This window comes from Tachypleus tridentatus, chromosome 1 (genome assembly GCF_004210375.1).
Source record: "Tachypleus tridentatus isolate NWPU-2018 chromosome 1, ASM421037v1, whole genome shotgun sequence".
NCBI classification, from domain to species: Eukaryota; Metazoa; Arthropoda; class Merostomata; order Xiphosura; family Limulidae; genus Tachypleus; species Tachypleus tridentatus.
The window spans coordinates 54,701,928-54,723,307 of NC_134825.1; the positions used below are offsets into that span (position 1 = coordinate 54,701,928).

General features: G+C 36.0%; 1 protein-coding gene and 1 long non-coding RNA gene across 23 annotated transcripts in view; one reads left to right on the plus strand and one right to left on the minus strand.

Moving 5' to 3' along the window:
• The window catches only part of LOC143249061 (serine/threonine-protein phosphatase 4 regulatory subunit 1-like), a 161,005-nt gene that overhangs the window by 90,129 nt on the left and 49,496 nt on the right, over window positions 1–21,380 (minus strand). The window contains exon 1 of one of the 22 annotated variants that reach the window (XR_013027549.1): window positions 19,132–19,225. The exons of 15 other annotated variants lie outside the window; for them this stretch is intronic. The gene's annotated coding sequence lies outside the window, so the exon portion shown is untranslated. Of the gene's footprint in view, window positions 1–1,664; window positions 1,684–1,705; window positions 2,067–19,131; window positions 19,226–21,380 lie in introns of those variants that run through there. 6 more of the 22 variants (XR_013027542.1, XM_076498263.1, XM_076498341.1 and 3 more) reach the window with 6 other exon arrangements.
• LOC143249130 (uncharacterized) lies at window positions 8,063–20,592 on the plus strand. Its single transcript, XR_013027575.1, has 4 exons — window positions 8,063–8,254; window positions 9,476–9,630; window positions 18,814–19,002; window positions 20,005–20,592. It is a non-coding gene; the product is annotated as an uncharacterized LOC143249130 (long non-coding RNA).

Sequence of the window (21,380 nt, forward strand, 5' to 3'; positions counted from 1 at the left end):
TACAAGGAATTTCTATTAAGGTAAATAAAATAACGACCCATATATCCAGAACGTATATTTTGCTATCACAGTTTGGTCAACAACTATCGACATCCCACAAGTTTACTACTCTAAATGAAACTAAATTGGAGCACGTGATCTGGAGATATAAGTCGTTATTTTATTTACTTTAATAGAAATGTCTAGTAATATGATTCATTTTGCATTAAACAAAGTTAAAACATATATACATGCATAGTACATTTACCTCTAAATTCAAAGAAGTACTTTTGAAGATTCCTTGAGTTACGTTACTTTGAGGTTGCTTATACAAATAAATGTGTGCGTGTGTATACATCTATATTATTAGAACTCGTCCATAATAATTTCACAACATTACCAACATTACAACGAAAAGGAACCTTAGAGATGTTTAACGGTTTCAAACAATAATTTTTACCAGAGATAGAAACAAGAAACTACAGCAAGGGTCTTTAGGCCAAGGAAGATGTGAAAAGCTCATGAAATGCCCGGATCTCATTTGAAACTATGTAAATACTCTAATTTACTCCGACTGCTTAAGAAAATGGTTTCCGTGACATAGGTGTAACTATGAAACCGCTTAACGCTCTACAATAAATAAACCGTTGTCCCGGATCTGAGAGCTTCCTGTAATTAGATACGCATGTGTGTATATTATCTAACATTTATACGTACGAATAAGAAATATAGAAAAGAACTGCGTACAGTAGCGATTTTTTTTCAACCCCAATGATACATTTAAACAGAAATAAATCATTGTGTGCATGAGTCGGGGACACAGACATTCGATCACAACAAGCTATGCACTTAGAAGAGAAACTAAAACAAAAAAACAACAAACATTAACATGGCTACAATATAGATAGTTAAGCATATTTTTCTTATATTTCCACTTATACAGATTAACATGCATTGTTTCATCATTTGGGGACCCTCACTGTTTAACGATATTTTCGGCTCTAAACCCAAAGAACGATAAGACATTTTGAAGATAGAAACTAGGATAAAACTAACAAGTGAGTGAATTTTAGAAACTGAATACATATTAGTTGGACATGGTACAAAATATAAGTGTGATTATACAACAAAGCCCCATCGACGACAAATTACATACCAAATCTAGATGTCTGCCATTTTATTATAATTAAATGTTACAAGTGTTTCTAACAAGGCTAACGCGTACAGAATAAAAACAAACAATTTTCAATAAAATACGTCACTACGTAGTCCCAACGTGTTTGGGTGAAGCTACGCTATATACAAGTAGAAGGCCTGAGGGTAACAAAACAAGCAACCCACCATAATATTCCTGGTTTCACATGGTTTTGTTTATCAGGAATTAAGCACAAAGTCACACAATGGGTTATCTGCGCTCTGCCCACCATGGGGTATCAAAACCCGGGTTCTAGCGGTGTGAATCCCTAAACATATCGCTGTGCTACTGGGAGGAGGGAGAGGTTTCACAAGGAGAGTTAAAACTTGGTAGAGCAGAGGGAATCAACATACTGACGTTTATCATACATACCGTATCACCTAATCCAGTAAGTTATATGAGCTCTGTTTAAGATTAGTGAAAGAAATAAGATTCGTGACAAATAAACAACACCCACTATAAATGAAAAAAAAATGTACAAGGAAAGTACCTCTAAAGTTCCTTCTTTGTAACTTAACACTGAAAACCTACCAGCACAACACAAGAACTTGACAAAGAGGCGTAGTCATAAAGCGACGGTCTTTTCTGTCGATCACTGTTAAAACGATAAGATTGGGTTTCGTCGAGACCACAAGAAGCACAATAAACAGTGTGTTCTGTTCTAAAATTAACATGAAACACATTTCAAGCGTTTTGGTAGGATATGATTGTCATTCTGTGGTTGATGAATACCACCTAAATATATTTTGGGTGGTTATACATTACTGCTCTTCTCTTACCCACCTGCCACACCTTAACAGCAGAAGGAAACCGATTTCCGGCCTATGCGTTTCACCCAGCAACTATTTCTCCACCTACTGTCGTCAGAAGTGGCCAATAGCCTTCGTTAGCGTGGGGTGAAAAATTACTCCAGTGAAACCTAAGTCAGCGGACAGAAACGCGGGAAAAAACTTGAAGAAATATTCATGAAACTAGTATTCGTATGTAAGAGGGGTGAATATGTCATCTAGCCATTTGTAGTGATGAAGTAGTAACAACACTGTTTATCCGTTTTCCGTAATAAAGATACAAGCTATCATGCGAAACGGGTGGTTAGTCACAGAATTAGTTCATAGCACTTTTTTCTCACGTGTTGAAATAAAAAACTGAAGATCAGAAAGAAAAACAATACAGATAAAATATTTTCTAACGTAGACATCAGTTCGTGTTCTAACAATCTTGAGAACAGCACGTAGTGGAAAATTAGAATAAAACCACGCTGACTGAAGTCCATAACTGAATTTCCTTCATTTTCCTTACGAAAGGTACACATTCAAATCAGCCCCGAGATATATATATTTATCCACATTCAAAATAATGCTTCACTTCAGATGTACATTACCAGATAGTACTCTGTTACATGCAGAACACGAACACTTCATTTTCTGTACAAGCTGCTTTATCAAATAGTATTTTATCACATACAGAACACGAACACTTCACTTTCTCTACAAGATGTACATTACCAGACAGTACTCTGTTACATACAAACAACACAAACACTTCACTTTCTGTACAAGCTGCACGTTATCAAACAGTACTCTGTTACATACAAACAACACAAACACTTCATTTTCTGTACAAGCTGCACATTATCAAATAGTATTTTATCACATACACAACAGTATTTTTACAAATCACATACAGACTCTGTTACGTACAAACAACACAAACACTTTACATTCTCTACAAGATGTACATTACCAGACAGTGCTCTGTTACGTACAAACAACACAAACACTTCATTTTCTGTACAAGATGTACATCACCAAACAAATAACATGTACTTTCTGTAGAAGCTGTTATCAAACAACTCTGTTACATACAAACAACACAAACACTTCACTTTCTGTACAAGCTGCACGTTATCAAACAGTACTCTGTTACATACAAACAACACAAACACTTCACTTTCTGTACAAGCTGCACGTTATCAAACAGTACTCTGTTACATACAAACAACACAAACACTTCATTTTCTGTACAAGCTGCACATTATCAAATAGTATTTTATCACATACAGAACACGAACACTTCACTTTCTGTACAAAGATGTATATTACCAGACAGTACTCTGTTACATACAAACAACACAAACACTTCACTTTCTGTACAAGCTCGTTATCAAACAAGTTATGTACAAACAACACAAACACTTCACTTTCTGTACAAGCTGCTCTGTCAAACAGTACTTTATTGCAGACAAAACACGAACACTTCATTTTCTGTACAAAGTGTATATTACCAGACAGTACTCTGTTACGTACAAACAACACAAACACTGTACATTCTCTACAAGATGTACATTACCAGACAGTGCTCTGTTACGTACAAACAACACAAACACTTCATTTTCTGTACAAGATGTACATCACCAGACAGTGCTGTCACATGCAAATAACATGAACACTTTACTTTCTGTAGAAGCTGCATATTATTAAACAGTATTTTTTCCCATACAAGCAGCATGAATCCCCCCGGTGGGGCAGCGGTAACTGTTCGGAGTTAGGATGCTAAAGGAAGGAGTTCGATTCCCTTCAGTGGACACAGAAGATAGCCCGATGTGGGTTTGCTATAAAAAAAACACACATACAAGCAACGCGAACACTTAGTTTTGTTGCACAAGCTGTATATTATCAGACAAACAGTAGTCTAACACACACATACAACATGAACACTTCACGTTCTGTACAAGTAGTAAAATATTAGACAAATAGTAATGTATTATACGCAAAAAGACACTAACATTTTAATTTCTACAGAATTTGCACATTATAAAAAATTACAAGTGAGAGTGAAAAATAATAAGCACTGAATCTGCAACATGAAAATGCTGACGAGGCTTTTCGTTAATATTAGGACTCGCCAGGTCGGCTGGGATCGGACCCAGTAGTAATGTAGGCGTTATGTCTTTCATCATGTATAAGAACAGTGATCGTAATGGTGGACTAGACTCAGTAAGTGAATTATAATTCTTATCAATTTTATTTAAATTTGTTAGGTAACGATTAATGATAATATTATTTATTTATTTCTAACACCAAGTATTTATTTTTCATTATCATCTTATTAAAATTTACTATCATTTAGAAGAACTGGCGAACCAATAAACTGGACAACATCAACATTTATTTGTTGTTGTTTTTCTTACAAAGCATCTTCTCAAACGAATAATTGTATAACACACACGACTATTCTCAAAACCTGTGAGTGAAAGCAAAGGATAATGTTTTATGTCACCCACACTGTAGTCACCATGTCTTCAAAAATGATAAAAATATGGCTAGACGAAACACTAAAACTTCAGTTTCTGCACACAGCTCTTTCTCAAATCCAGAATAAACGCCAGCTGTTACTTTCCCTAACATATATATCTTAAGTAACAATGCAATCCATAAGTACATACAATACCAGCAGTTCTCCTTCGCACAGAATTCTTTGTTTACTCAACAATGTTTATTAGAACTCCGCAAGGCAACAAGTTTTCTTCCAACATAAATCTTTCTCTTGTCAACGATGGTAGAAATAACCACAAACAAAACCAACATTCCCTTTTATTCCCACAATTATTTCTAATCGTCGAAAGTGAAAATAACCACACGTTAAGTACCAACGATTCGTTTTATTATCCCAACTATTCTTTCTCTAATCAACAATGGTAAAGCACCAAATAACACACATAAATCCCAAACAATTCGTTTTATTATCTCAACAATTCTTTCTCTAATCCACAATGGTATAAATAACCACACATAAATCACAAACATTTCGTTTTATTCTTCCAACTATTCTTCATCTAATCAACAATGGTAAAAATAATCACACACAAAGCACCAATAATTCTTTCTCTAATCAACAATGGCATAAATAACCACACATAAGGCAAGAAAAATTTGCTTTACTATCCCAACAATTCTTTCTCTAATCATAAATAACCACATACAAAGCACCAGCAATTCATTTTATTCTGCCACAGTTCCTTCTCTAATCAACAATGGCATAAATGACTACACGTAAAGCACCAACAATTTTTTCTCTTATCCATAATGATATAACTAACCCTCACATAAAGCATCAACAATTCGTTTTATTCTCCCAATAATTCTTTCTCTAATCAACGATATAACTGACCACACATAAAGCATCAACAGTTCTCTTTCTGCTCACGAAATTCGTTTTCCAATCAACGTTGATGACCTATGGGCATCAGGCTACATTATAATTATCTAACGAAAACAAATGGGTGCTTAAATAACTCCTGAATATTTCCATGGTCGATCCAGTTGTAAAAGACGGCTTTCGAAAGTTACATTTACCACAAAAACTAATACATTGTAATTCATGCAATACTCGTTTAGTTATTGTTTACGAAATTTGCAGACTGTTTTTCACTCAGACAGTCTTACTAATACTGTTGTTTCACATATATTCTCAATCTGTTGTACTTCAGTATTGTGCCTCTCCTTCTAAACTTAGCAAATGCTTCTGACAATCTTTTGTGACGTGGACACACTAAGACCTTGTCATTAACAAATGGAAACGCTAGTATAGACGAGTTGAACAAAAATCAATTGGAAAACCACTGTAGACTAGAAATATCAAAATCACTAAATAGGCATACAATCGTGGAGAAGAAACGCAGGGTTATTTAGAAATGGAAGCGCCATTATACGTAAAAAAATAGGATAAAAAAAGAGAATCAACAAGTGAAAATAACAATAAAAATCTTCGAATAATCAAACATTAATTTTGTATTAACTTATAAGTTACAACATCACTAACTTCCAGTTAGTTTGTTACATAGACATGGCTTAATCAATTTATAACTTGCTTTTCCGTTCCTGTCTGGAAAGTTAGCTTTCTTTCGATAATAAATTGTTTCTAATCACACAGACAAGAAATACTAAGATCAAAATGCATGGAAGTCATTTCAGACAAGAAACACGAGACTCGATGAAGCGGTAATGTTATTACTAGGAAGAAACGTGCGAATGAATAAAGCTGAATGTTATTTTTTGTCGGATGAACACGTTTGTATATCGAGCCACAAAAACAACATTCAAACCGTTTACCCGTTTTCATGAGAACTGTAATTCAATGGAACAGAAGCTTGGTACAACGTAAAAGGTTACGCGAATTTCAATTGTACTTACAATTAAGTACCTCAGTGAAAATCAAGCATTTAAAAGTAAAAGGATGAGAACCTCAGTTTCTGAGTGATTAGGATCCAGAATTGTAATTGAAGTACACTTTCCTCAGTGCATATGAAAATAACACTTCTATTTCGTGATAATACACACAGATAGATATATTTTCTTTCCTTTTATTCACCCATATACACTCGAACAGCTTATGACTAACCAAAAATAATATTTAACCATCATAGCCTTACTGCGATGTAATATTTACAGAGCTATCTGAATTGGTTGTACGTAAGGTTATCCTGATCGTAATAAAAAGATCACTACAACACTTACCCATATGCAATCTTAAAAAGCTAACACTAAAAAAACCATGTTAAGATGCAACAACACCACAAAACAATATTTTTTCTTCGGAAACTATCAATCAGAATGGTTTGTTCCGACTGACCCCTCCTTGTCTGTCATCAAAATACTCATAACGGGAAAACTTGCTACTTATCAAAAGCAGTTGTAAAGGATTGTCCATCAGCCAAAATGTTCGACCACTTAGCTGCTTAATACCGAAACATAAATACGCGCTTTATGTTTGTTTGTTTGTTTGTTTTGAATTTCGCGTAAAGCTACACGAGGGCTCTCTGCTCTAGCCGTCCCTAATTTAGCAGTGTAAGCGTAGAGTAGTTATCATCACCCACCGCCAACTCTTGAGCTACTCTTTTACCAAAGAACAGTGGAATTTACCGTATAATTATAACGTCCCTACGGCTGAAAAGGTGAGCATTTTGGTGTGACGGGGGTACAAATCCGCGACCCTTAGATTACGAGTCGAGCGCATTAACCATCTGGCCATGCCGGACCCGCGCTTTTATATTTTAAGCACGAAAAACAAAAATACAGTGTGTATAAAAACATTGTATGTGCACATGCTAATCATTTGGATCTCCGTAAACAACCGAATTGTGTTTTTTCCTCATATTCTTGCATTAGTGTTTTTTATTGTACGCCTTCATAAAAAATGTTTTAAATCTAAATTTATATTCTAAACGAAGTTGTTAACAATCAGCTTACAGCAAATAAAAAGTAATATTTATATTTTGTTTAACTTTATATTTTAATTGAGTTTGTTAACAACCAAGAGTTTTCGCACGTTTATACTTTCACTAAGCTTTGTTATCTTGATTAAATTCAAATGATTATAAATTGTATTTTTTTTTGTGGGGGGGAAGTAAATAATGCAATTAATTTGCTATCAGAGGTGTGTGTGTGTGTGTGTGCCATAGTGCAATGCATTTTTTTTCAACTTAACATTTGTGTTTCACTGTTTTCACATACGTACATGTAGAGTTTAGAGTTCATGCCTGATTAACCCGATACTGACCTTGGAAATGGTTTTTCTACCGATATTTAAAAATGTGATCAAGTGGAAATATTGCCATTTAACAGTATTACAAGAACACTAATCTAAATTACCTGTAGCTCAGGTATTAGATATGTACTAAAAAAACCGCCAAAAAACAATAGAAATCAAACTAAATGAACGCCTATAGGCCTGTGCATGCTTTTCCAAATACGGAGATGGCACAGGTGCTAAGAAAAACAAACCCTGTCACTCAGAGAGCTCTCATTGGTCTGAAGCCGCTTTAACAATGTCAGGTATGTTTGCGTGCCTCCCTAGGGAAAGAAGTAATGCAATCATCACAGGTGAGATCCAGTTCTTTTCCCGTGGCTGTCAACTGTAGTCAGAGCTTTCAAGTAACAAGAAAAGGCATTCTAATAACTTGTGCATTTCTATACAGTTAGATCAGCCAAGTAGAGACAAGAAATGTGCAATTTGCAGCAATCACATAAAGGGCAGTTTTAAATAAAAAATGTGACGATCTCGTCGAATTAAATATAAAACGTGAGCCAGTAGAGGTTCCGTAGAAATCTTTTTATGTTCGTTTCAGACAGCTTCCCCTGCACTTTTCATTGCTTTTATTTATATGATATGACTGGAAAAAGCTTTACATCTAACGAAACGTAGAACTCTCCAATTTATGTTTATTTGATGCCTTAGTAAATATCTTAGTTATATGCATCTTCACTGTCTACAATACAATGCTTGTGCAAGTTTGCAAAACAAACCCATTATGCGAATTTTTTGGGGGGGAGGGAGATTATAAAATTAATTTAATTAAATGTAAAACTAACATCATAAAACAAAACTAAACAGAAACGAATAATTAATCCTGTAACGTAATTTTAAAAGGTTTGTGTTCCTTGATTTTTTGGTTTTTTTAAATTTTGTGCAAATCTAAACCAGGGCTATCTACGTTAATCGTCACTAATTTATCAGTGTAAGACTAGCGGGAAGGCAGCCAGTCATCACTACCCACTGCCAAATCTTGGGCTGCTCTTTTACCAACGAACAGTGCAATTGTCTGTAATTTTACAACGTCCCTACAACTGAAAATGGCGAGCACTTTTGGTGTAACTGGAAATGGGGCATGACACTCAGATTACGAGTTGAGCGCCCTTACCACGTGGCCATGCCGGACCTGTTTTGTTCGATACATCAAAATGTTTACACCTTAATGAAGAATATTTCTAATTTTATTAACACCCTCATAATATTGGTGATACCTAAATACACACACATACTTGCTAGTTTGTTTGTTTTGAATTTCGCATAAAGCTAAACGAGGGCTATCTGGATTGACCATCCCTAATTTAACAGTGAAAGACTAGATGAAAGGTAGATAGCCATCACCAGCCTTGGGCTACTCTTTTAAAAACGAATAGTGGAATTGGCCGTCATATAACGCCCCCACAGCTGAATAAGCAAGTATGTTTGGTGTGACGGGGATTCGAACCCGCGACCCTAGGATTACAAGTCGAGTGCCTTAACCACCTGGCCATGCCGGGCCACATGACAGAAAACACCCAAAAAGTTACATGGGGACAGAAAACACCCAACATTAGAAATACTGACCCCAAGTTTGTACTTTACCCACTCACCTACATCATCATTTTTCTTGATTGTTGTCACATAACTGAATTCACATTATAAGTGTAATGTTTTCAATAAACGGAAACCCAACGGACTTTTTTTTTAATATATTGATTTTCTTCTTTTTTGCAGAAACTGCTTTGATCCAGTACAGTTCTTGGGCGAGTAAGCTCCACAACACCGAATGTGACACTTGGCTCATCACAATACTCAGGAATTAGCAATTCATCAGAAATGATAAGTTTTAACGGCAATACAACATTTTAACGTGTATTGTCTTGGCATATGTAAGTTTTTTTTAAATATATCAATTTATTTTAAAAAAAGATTAATTTACATACTAGGGTTGTTTTATGTTTTCCACAGCAGTGTTTGGTCGTTTTGTGTCTAGATATTTTTGTCAGGTACACATTAGTCAAAAAAAGTATTTTTCACGAATATATACTTATATATATTACTTTTGTTTGCAAATGAATGTGAGATAACAGATGGCCAGTAAAATTGAACTTTTATGTCGCAAACACAGTTGACATATCTGACACACTTAGTGAAGAGATATATACAAACTGACATGGTAAAAACAGCAGAAGAAAGAGGAATAATGTTAATAACTAACAGGTCGAAGAAGGCTGTTTGTTTCTTCAGAATATTCGTGCAACGTTGCACAAAGGACTTACATACACATAACCATTCAAAATGTTAAACTGACAGAGTAGAGAGAAGGCAGCTAATCAGTTAACACCACTAACTTCCAACTCATGAGTTACTCTTGTCTGGAATCTGATCATGTAGTGCACCCTTAGTCCCAAGTGCAGAGCACGTTTTTTGATATAATCAGAACGTGAACCATCAATTCACGGATGCACTAGGTATTCTAACCATTAGGGTATGCCTTGTCCATAGAGCAAGGAATAAAGCTTATACACTACCCATAGTTCCTCTTTATGACCACATTCTTCTTCAAGTTTCCCTTTGAGCCACAGTTTAAGGACTTAAAACTCTAAAATCTGTGACTAAGTTCCCTGCAGTAGACAGAGTGCAGATATTCCATAGTGTAACTTTGCGCTAAAAATCAACAACAATCACACAACAGTAATAAAGCCATCTAAGTTATTTAACTCCACTGCTTGTACAAATATGCCTAATAATATTAAAATGGACAGTTCCATATATCATAATTTGTATATTACTACAACCATATGGTAATCTTTATCTTGAACATAAATACCTACATGTTTTCATCGTCTAATGATTCCAGGTTACCAATGACGAAACGTCACACATCGTTCCAACTTTAGACCTCATAGAACTTATAGATTTTCACTTGCAATATAGTTCCTACGAGACCCTTATTTTTAAACATCAATACAACCTTTATATCTCACACCGCTGAAATATCGTTTATCTTTCCGCTCGCACAAGTTATGTCCCTTGGTCAATACTATTTTGTCATTCTGACAAAAGTACTTAAACCATCTGCCACCGTCCCTAATTTTGAATTACCGACAAATGGGAGGAAGCCAGCCATCACTATCCTACTGAAAATCACCTACACCAATGAAGTATTACGCTATAATGTACCAATTTCTTAAATTGTTAGGTATATTTTGTGTTAAAACACGTCGAATTCGAACCCATCACGCAAGCGCTGTAATCCAAAGCTCTACCAAAGGACAAATCCACACCCACTGGACGAAACTACATCTTTTCTTGCATAGCTGTTTGTATTTTTTTCACATGAGAAGAATGTTCCATCTAATTAAATTATTTTTTCTGCTTCATAAACAGAAAGTATCTGGGTAAAGTATAAAATAAAAAAACAGCATGGTCCAATATTTTACCAACGAAAGATAATGTATACTAACATTAAGAATGGTTTTTAATTCATGTACACACAACGTCTTATCTTAGCTATTGGTGATGACTTTATGTAATATTATCGTCAAACAGCCTTATCTTTCATAAGACACATCTTTACAACATTAACAACAAAAACTAATTATATTTTAATCTGTCAGTAGGTTTGGTTTGTTTTGAATTTCGCGCAAGTCTACACGAGGGCTACCTGCGCTAGCCGTCCCTAATTCAACAGTGTAAGTCTAGAGGGAAGGCAGTTAGTTATCACCACCTACCGCCAACTCTTGGGCTATTCTTTTACCATCGAATAGTGGGATTGATTGTAACATTATAACGTCCCCACAGCTGAAAAGGCGAGCATGTTTGGTGTGACGGAGATTCTAACCCGCGATCTTCGGATTACAAGTCGAGCGCCCTAACCACCTGGCCATGCCGGCCCGGTCAGAAGAAATAATAAAGGTATTAAGTTCGCAAAAGTTTGTGATAACAGAAATAAAAAAAAATTCTTTGACTTCTAAAACAAAAAAATATAATGTCTAGCTTATTAGTATATAACTCTATGTTCCTCATACAAAATACATATGATGGATCCGATACCTTACAAAACTGAAAAAAATGAACGTTTTTTTACACCAAATATTAGAACTCACATTATGAATTTCAGAATCCTATTTTATCGTAGAAGCTATAAATGTATGTTTTTCTTACAACAAAGCCACATCTGGCTATCTGCTGTATCCACCAAGGGGAATCGAACTCCTGATTTTAGCATTGTAAATCCGAAGACTTACCGCTGTCCCAGCGAGGTACAAAAGGTATAAGTAACGTAACTATAAAACGAAAATAGAAATATATTTTAGTTGTACAAATCATTATTACTAACGATGACAGGGACCAATTTAATATTCATTATTTAAGAATAGTCATGCTTTATCTTACAATCAGTAAAACTAAGATAGTAAGCAATTGGTAAGTAGGTTCTGCTAATTTTCTCCGATATGGGAAACTTAAGTGTAACATTTGACAAACTATACGATCCAACCGGGATATAAATTAAATGTAAATGTTTTCAGATGCGGTGGAGATTCTTACATAATCCAACAGATCATTTAGATAAGATCAGTAACTAACAAGTCTCACTAGGATTTTGGTTTCGGTTTGGTTTGTTTTGAATTTTGCGCAAAGCTACTCGAGGGCTATCTGCGCTCGCCGTCTCTAATTTAGTAGTGTAAGACTAGAGGGAAGGCAGCTAGTCATCACCACCCACCGCCAACTCTTGGGCTACTCTTTTACCAACGAATAGTGGGATTGACTGTCACATTATTACGCCCCCACGGCTGGGAGGGCGAGCGTGTTTGGTGCGATCGGGATTCAAACCCGCGACCCTCAGATTACGAGTCGAACGGCTTATCCCACCTGGCCATGTCGGGCCGTCACTGGGATTTAATTAAGATTAATAAACACATACACATACAAAGGAGTTATCTACATGGCCCCACCGGGATTTCGTTCAAATAACGATATTTTCAGAAAAGGAGTTAGCTATGTGGACCCACCAGGATTTAACTTTCATAAGAATGTTCTAAGGTACGATGAAGATACATACATCCCATGTACTACTAGAATGTGAATCAAACAAGATTGTTATAAGATATGAAGGAACTAACAGCAAAGTCCTATCGGGAGTTAATGTTGTCGGATAAAGGGGACTTGTCTGTTTGGTGAATGCGAAGTATATTATTGTTTCGTAAAAATGAAACTGCTGGAATGGTGTGAATCGTGCGCTTGAAGACCTCTCGGCAGTTACATCCCCTCATTTAAAATAATGGTATCGGCCATCTTTCTTGTGCGCTCAGCTGGGATGAGTATTCTGTACCTCAAACTACTTTTTCCTCCCCGTTTCCGAGGGCGCCATGACAAACCCTGGGACCGGTCCCTGCGACATGGGATGGAATGTGACCTTGGGACGAGTACAAAATACCAGAAGAGACTGTTTTATATAATATAGTTCACTCGATCCTTGACAGCTGCTATATACGAATCACTCCTATATGTAATACAAACCACAAGAGCCCTGTCAAGTTCGGCTTTATTCTACCTAAGAAATGTTCATCCTTGGTCGGGTTTCGTAAATGAACGTACACTGCAAATAATAATAATATAAATTAAATAATAATTTAAACATGTTATTACTATAGCTATGCCATGGAAAAACTACTGTTGTAAAATAATACTAGCCACTCCCACCCTTCAGTTCATTGCTACGTAAATTAGGCCTCTGACGATCAGTAAACATAATCGTCAAAGCATATTGCTGGTTATTAAGCACTTAATATACACAGTAGAATCTTAAAGTCTTATTTAGATTTTCACGTTGTATTGCGTCGCACTTCAAAGTGCTCCAAACTGTTCTAGAATCATAGTTAAACCTCAAAAAAGACGTACAGATGTCTTGCTCATTCGATAATTTACTGGACGAACATAAAACAGGATAAAAAATGTGTCTCAGAGGATCATGAACTGAATGTTGTACCGTTCCTAAACTAATGTTGCGGTTTTGCAAACATCTGGATATCCACAGCAAAAAGGTCTATTGAAGTAAAGGTAGAGTATATGTTCCAAGATCGAGAAACAGGTACGCAGTCACAATTAGACACAGTATCAGTGTGCAGACTGTTAGAAACAAACCTCACAAAACGAGCTGTGTGATAGACGTCTCATATGGCTTCGTCAGCTCACTGTAAATCATAAAACAGCTCACTGCAAATCATAAAACAGCTCACCTGCAAGTGTCAAGAACACGTACTGTGGATTAAAGCTAGCACACTTATCGGACTTCTAGTCCCATTGAGAATGTACGAGATACTCTTGGAAGATGCATTGCACCTATCTCAAGAGTGACTCCAGACACTTAAGATGTTCTGTGAATAGCTTTGCCAGAGGAATGGTTAAGCCTTCTTCGATACCTTATCTACATTCAGTTTTTGAGCATGCAACATGGGGAACAGCCTGTACTAGCTCTTAATGGTGGCTGTGTTCTATACTGAAGCGAAAATATAAAGAAGTGTAAAAATATAAAGCCAGGCCACCTAAATATTAATTTACAACCATGGCTGAATGACTCGTTTTTATTTCAAGTCAAATGACTGACTATTTAAGTGCCATATTTGCATTAAAATGTTTGTTTCCTTTAGAGTAAAGCCACAATAGGCTATATGCTGTGTCCACCGCGGAGAATCCAGCCCCGAATTTTAGCGATGCAAGTCCACAGACTTAGTGCTGTTCCACAAGGAGACGCTTAAAAATGAACTGATGGGGATGACTGATATTTGTCTAAGTGGTTTAGCCTTGTCATCGCTCTGATATTTTAAATTACAATTATTATTCTTTTATTATGTCTTTGAAAACCATATGCTTAACGTAAATACGTTTTTGATTCAACCACTTAAAATCAGAAAGGTCTTTCAAATCAAAACTAATTAATCTATATTTTATGACAAAAAATATACACATTTCACAAATATTTTCACAACTTTTGGAAGACATTAAGTTATTTATGTATATCTTTGAGTTAAAATATACCTTGAAATTTTAAAATTTAATAACCGTTCATTACTTCACTATTAATGTGTCTGTACACAGAGTTGTTGTTTTTTTATGGAAGTAAGCTCGGCATGGCCAGGTAGGTAGGGCTCGTAATCTGAAGGTTGCAGGTTCGAATCCCCGTCCCACCAACCATGCTCGCCTTTTTAGCCATGGGGATGTTATAATGTGACGTTCAATCCCACTATCTCTTGGTAAAAGAATAGCCCAAGACCTGGCAATGGGTGATAATGACTAGCTGACTTCTCTCTAGTCTTACACTGCTAAGTTAGGGACGGCTAGCGTAAATAGCCCTCGTGTAGTTTTGCGACAAATTCAAAACAAATTTCTATCTTTAAATGCTAAATTTTTTTCGAAATAAACTTCTGCTTAAAACAGCTTTATTATGTTGTCTAAACTGTAAAGCTAATCGAAAACTATAAACAAAAATATAGAAGTAGATTTACAGTAACAGCAGGGCCCGGCATGGCCAAGTGTGTTAAGGCGTTCGACTCGTAATCCGAGGGTCGCGGATTCGAATCTCGGTCGCACCAAACATGCTCGCCTTTTCAGCCGTGAGGGCGTTATAATGTTACGGTCAATCCCACTATTCGTTGGTAAAAGAGTAGCCCAAGACCTGGCGGTGGGTGGTAATGACTAGCTGCCTTCCTCTAGTCTTACACTGCTAAATTATGGACGGCTAGCGCAGATAGCTCTTGTGTAGTTTTGCGCGAAATTCAAAACAAACAAGCAGTAACAGCAGTGAACAAAATTAATCAGACATAAAGCCTCAGTATAAATGAAACATCCATTAAGCGAGTTTCACGAGATACGCTTCGCTCTGCGAACTTCCACTTTCGTAACTTAAGTAAGGTTGAAATAAACTTGTAATTTTCAGAAAATATTAACAATCTATTGGTCGCAGATCCTAATCTTTTTATCGAACATCCTCGTTATAATGTGGACAGTCAATCTCACCGTTTGTTAATAAATAAAAGCCAAAGAGTTGGCGGTGGATGGTGTTGACTAACTGGTTTCCCTCCAGTTCTAAATTAGAGAAGCCTAACGCAGACAGCAATTGAGTAATTCGTCACGAAATTCAAAAAGAAACAGAATAACGTACAAATATTGATACTTGAAAAGCAAATTCAAAAACTTTTAACATCCAATGGTAAATGACATGTATATCCGTATTTTTTCAATAAATCGTCACATTTCATGTTTATACAATTCTGCAAGTTTTCTCTCAGTCTAAAAAATAAAACAACAACAACAATAAAGATCTGATGGTTAAACATCAGAATATTTTGAAGAAATGCCTTTGACAATAAAAACAGAAATATATTTAGATCTACATACATTTGCAGAAGTACAGTACTATGACTACTCAACCATAGCCACGTATTAAAATTCACGTTACAATGGGTTACTTTTAGTGAAGTTATCTCAGATTATCGTAATATCTAAAAGCAAATCAAACTCCTATAAAGCAAATTTAAGTTATTTCTTTCATACTCGTTGTTACATGCATAACTTAGGTCTTAACTGTTTCGGATCATTATCATGATGGAAAATGGTATTTCTCCTGCGTTTAGAATGTTTGTTTTTGGAATTTCGCCAGCAGTCTTTAATTTCACAGTGACAGACTAGAGGGAAAGCAGTTAGTCAAATCCATTCATCGTTAACAGAAAGTGTGATCCATCGTCATGTCATAACGCTCGCACAGTAAAAGAGTGAATATGGTCGTTGATGGTATTTGAACTCGCGACCTGCAAATAGTAAGTCGAGCGTCATGACACCAGACCCTGCCACGCCACGTCTAGAAAGAACAACGTGGTGAATGAGTGTTACAGAATCCAAGAACCATCAATGCAGCAGAAGTCAACAACATCAGGTGGGGTAACCTTATAGTTTCTTTTACCTTTGCATTTTTTTAAAATACTTTTAATACACTTCAGCGGTTAGACAGTACCACTTTTGGATGTTACCTCTGAAGGTTCCAAACAATTTTCCTTTAATCTCTCACCATTTATGCGATAAATGTACTGACGTCTCTTGGTTCCAAAAATCTTAACCTTTGACTCGTGTGGCCAGATGGGTTAAGGTGTTCGACTCGTAATCTGAGGGTCGCGGGTTCGAATCCCTGTCGAACCAAGCATGCTCGCCCTTTCAGCCGTGGGGGCATTATAATGTGACGGTTAATCTCACTATTCTTTGGTTAAAATGTAACCCAAGAGCTGGCGATGGGTGATGATGACTAGATGTCGTCCCTTTAGTCTTACACTACAGATAGCCCTCGTGTAGCTTTGCGCAAACTTAAAAAATAAACAAACAAACTATGGAAGTGTCAAATTTAACATCAGTGGTTTTGACGCTCTGTAGCAAAGCAGCTGTTAAAACCCACTCACATTTCTAGTGAATTAAGACTAAAGAGCTTAGCATCTGATCTGAAAAGGTTAGGTCTTCCGTGTATGTGTCAACGGTGGTACCAGTTTCAATGGATCTTATAACTTTGTGAACTCTATGTGGATACAATCGTTTTTACACAAATTTCACAATGGATTTAAATCTATTATGTTTTGTCTTACTTTATCAGAAATTGTACGTTTTCGAGCCTATTTCATACTTAAAAATAAAGCTACCAGTATGTGCGTGTGTTTTTGCATACCAAAGACACATCGGGCTGTCTTCTGTCTCCGCCGAGGAGAATCGAACACTTGATTTCAGCGTTGTAAATTCGTATATTTATCGCTGTCCCAACGGGGAATAGCTAAGAAATATGGTATAAAAATTTATTTCTGATTGTATAGGCAAATAGAGGAATGCTAATTTTCACAATAACCCAATGTTTTAAAGTTTAATGTATTAAATTTTGATTTATGGTAGTATTCTTTAATTTCAGTTACATATTTTATCACAGTAAATTATCAATTGTAGTAATTTAAATATATGGTTAAATCTAGTGAATCCTGATATTTCAAAATTTAGATAACATAGTGGAATACAAAAGGACTTCTGGTTTATAAGCATTGGTAATTTAACCTTCCTAATGTAGAGTTGTAGGCCTGGCATAGCCAAGCGCGTAAGGCGTGCGACTCGTAATCCGAGGGTCGCGGGTTCGCGCCCGCGTCGCGCCAAACATGCTTGCCCTCCCAGCCGTGGGGGCGTTATAATGGTACGGTCAATCCCACTATTCGTTGGTAAAAGAGTAGTCCAAGAGTTGGCGGTAGGTGGTGATGACTAGCTGCCTTCCCTTTAGTCTTACACTACTAAATTAGGGACGGCTCGGTGCAGTGAGCTAACAACCTACTCACTTAAATATCTGTTGAAGAATCCGCAAGCGATTGCGGCCCTATGTTCCTAGATGGAATCTAATGGTGATAACTAACTAACTAATGTAGAGTTGTGTTATACATATAGCCTCACATCGAGTAATTCTTTGTTTTACCTGTTACAACGCTGAGTGCAAATAACCGATCAAAAAAGCAAAGGAGCTGTCGTGTTTGTCACAAAAGCTAATTTTATACAGTTCAGTAATAACTATAATGATTAAATAAACATTTTGAAAATACTGTAGCAAAACATACTGTGTTGGACGTAAGCATAATAATAAAAAAAATTATTCGTAACAGTGTGATTTTTTAACACTGTTCTCGGGACACACTTTCAAAATTCCTCTTGAACTTATGAAAAATGCTTGTTTGTTTTGAATTTCGTGCAAAGCTACACGAAGGCTATCTGCGTTAGCCGTCCCCAATTTTGCAGTGTAAGACTAGAGGGAAGGCAGCTAGTCATCACCACCCACAACCAACTTTTGGGGAACTATTTTTACCAACGAATAGTGGGATTGATCGTAACATTTTAACGACCCCACCCACGGCTGAAAAGGCAATCGTGTTTGATGTAACGGGAATTCAAACCCGCGGCCCTCATATTACGAGTCGAGTGTCTTATCCATCTGGTCATGCCGGGCCAAAATAAATGTTTTGATGATTTATTCAATATGGAATATGGCATGTACTTATTTACAGCTTCACATCTCTCCTGTTTTATCACGGAGCTACCTAAAGGGCAACTGAACTATATCCACGCATCATAGGGAATCGAATCCCTGATTTTAACCGTATGAATCCGTAAACCTGTTGCTGACCAACTGATAGGCGTTTCCTAGAACTGAGAATAACTGAAATTATCTACTCCATTACTAAAAATTTGGGAAGGTAATATTCCACGATTTTGTAGTTATAGCAAATAAAAAATAAATTACTTAGGAAAAGTTTGACAATAAACACAAGTATTACTTGTGAATAAGAAGTAAAATAATCGTAAAAATTTTCCATGAAACTTACCCTTAGGTTAAACATAAGAGTGACATTAAAAAAGCACACATAAGGAACGCCATCTTAAGACGTTTGTATAGTCCTCAGGTCTGTTGAATACTGCATGACAAATTTTACTTACGTTCTCTTGTTGTGTGAACTGTATTAGTTTACATGTACGTGTACTGTCAGTTCATTAGCCTGCAAGTATCAAATAAACAACGCCATCTGTTTAACTGATGGAATAAGAAAGAATATATTTTATTTATGATAAGATCCTTATGTGAGTTATTATATGTTTATAAGTATGTGTGATTCATATAGCTTCCCTTCAAAAATAAAATTTCGGACAAGTATCAAAATAACGAACTCGAAATAAGCTTCACTTTCGGGAAATGAATCTAAATGAAGTATAAATAATACTTTTGTCAACAAACAAAGAACTGACAAATACAACAGTATTATGCCTTAATATACGCATAATCCTTACCTTACTCAACGTTTGTACAGATATTGAAAACTGTTAACTTATAAGCTTATTTGTTCTGTTCCTAAATTAATCCGAAAACTGGACGCATAAAGTTACCCACAAACAAATAATTTTGTTTTCGAATATTCACTCAAAGCGTTAAAGTGCAATGTGCGCTAACCGTTCTAATTTTGTCTACAGCACCAATCGCTCTTTGGCTTCTCTTGTTTTACTACACAGCAGGACTTGACTGTCACTTTTATAACGCGGCTCTAAAGTCCAAAGCGTGATTTTTTATAACGCGGCTCTAAAGTCCAAAGCGTGATTATTTTATTTTTATTATTTTTGAATGTAAAGGAACACCAATGATAGATCTGCTCCACAAATGAACGAACCAGATCACGGTTAGTTTAATTTCTTTCTTTTTTTTTCAGTGATAAAGTTGTAGGAGGGAGGGGCATGATAAGGAACCTCAGCCACAGTTCTACTGAATGTAAAAAAAATGGATGGTTACAGGAGTAATTATCATTAGCAGTCTCAGCCACGTCTATATGAAACAGTTCTGTAAGTGAATGGTTTCACTAACAGCTAAAACCAGCAGGCATGGATTGAAACGAATATTATTTATAAATAGGCTCACAAACAATAATTAACATCAGCTCTGATAAATCCAAACCAATAAACATGACAACCTCTGTCACTTCAGATGTAGTTTTTCCTTGTTCAGAAAGTGACTTGGCAGGAGTATCATTAGCAAGCGTGGCTCTGTTCGTGCAGAATTAACTCTATAAAAGAATAATCTCAAAACATCAAATACTCTTATATAACGCCAAAAGGAATCGATGTGTTCTTTGTGAAATTTTTTTAACGATAGCCCTTACCACTTTAAGAAAACCTCCTAGTTTGTGGTTAGTTAATTTTGTATACATTCACACAGTCGTTTTTAAATAATATTTTAACGAGAAATGTGTTAACATTACATATACAGCTTCCAATATACTAGTACCATATAAAACCTCATTATGAACAACTTCCTTACCTTATGCTAGTTTATCCCACTAGTCTGTAACGGTATAATCTACTATCTAACAGTAACTATCACAGTCATATCGATAGATTTAATCCAAACACATATCTACAAGTCAGTTGCACCCAGTAGTGCACACCTAACTGTTAATACATCAATTTTCACCTATTTCCACCACGCGAAACATCTACATGTACAATTCTCAAGGGTGAACACAAACCCACAATTCGTGGTCCACTTATTTTAGCCAGCTTTCGTTCTAGCTGACAATTAAGTTTTCAAACAACTCTGTCAAACCGGAAACGTTACATCACAAGTTCAATGCATGGTCCGGAACGGTGCTTTTACACTAAATTTTCATAGCTTCTATTGTCTCCACTTTTGGAGATATAATTACAGAATACCACATACAACAATAAGTATGGCTTACTCACATAAAACAAGAGTGTCTATTCAATTTCGCACTTGCGCAATACACAATAACATTTTTTTTCGATAATAAACAAAATAAAAAAACAATACGCAACTGACAGTTCTTGACAAGCTTATGAAGAGAAAGCGCAACAAGAATAGAAAACTAACTCATAATTAGTTGCACTCCGCTATGCAACAGTTATATGTGTCAAAAGAGTTGTTATTATCTTCATGTGCGTATCAGTTGTAAAAATAGTTTCTAAGACACGAGGACAACTTTTAACTAGTCTACGTGTTAGAGGTATTTGTATAGATTCACTGCTGCACGTGGCCAGTAGGGTTTAATACAAAACTCAGATGTCAACATTT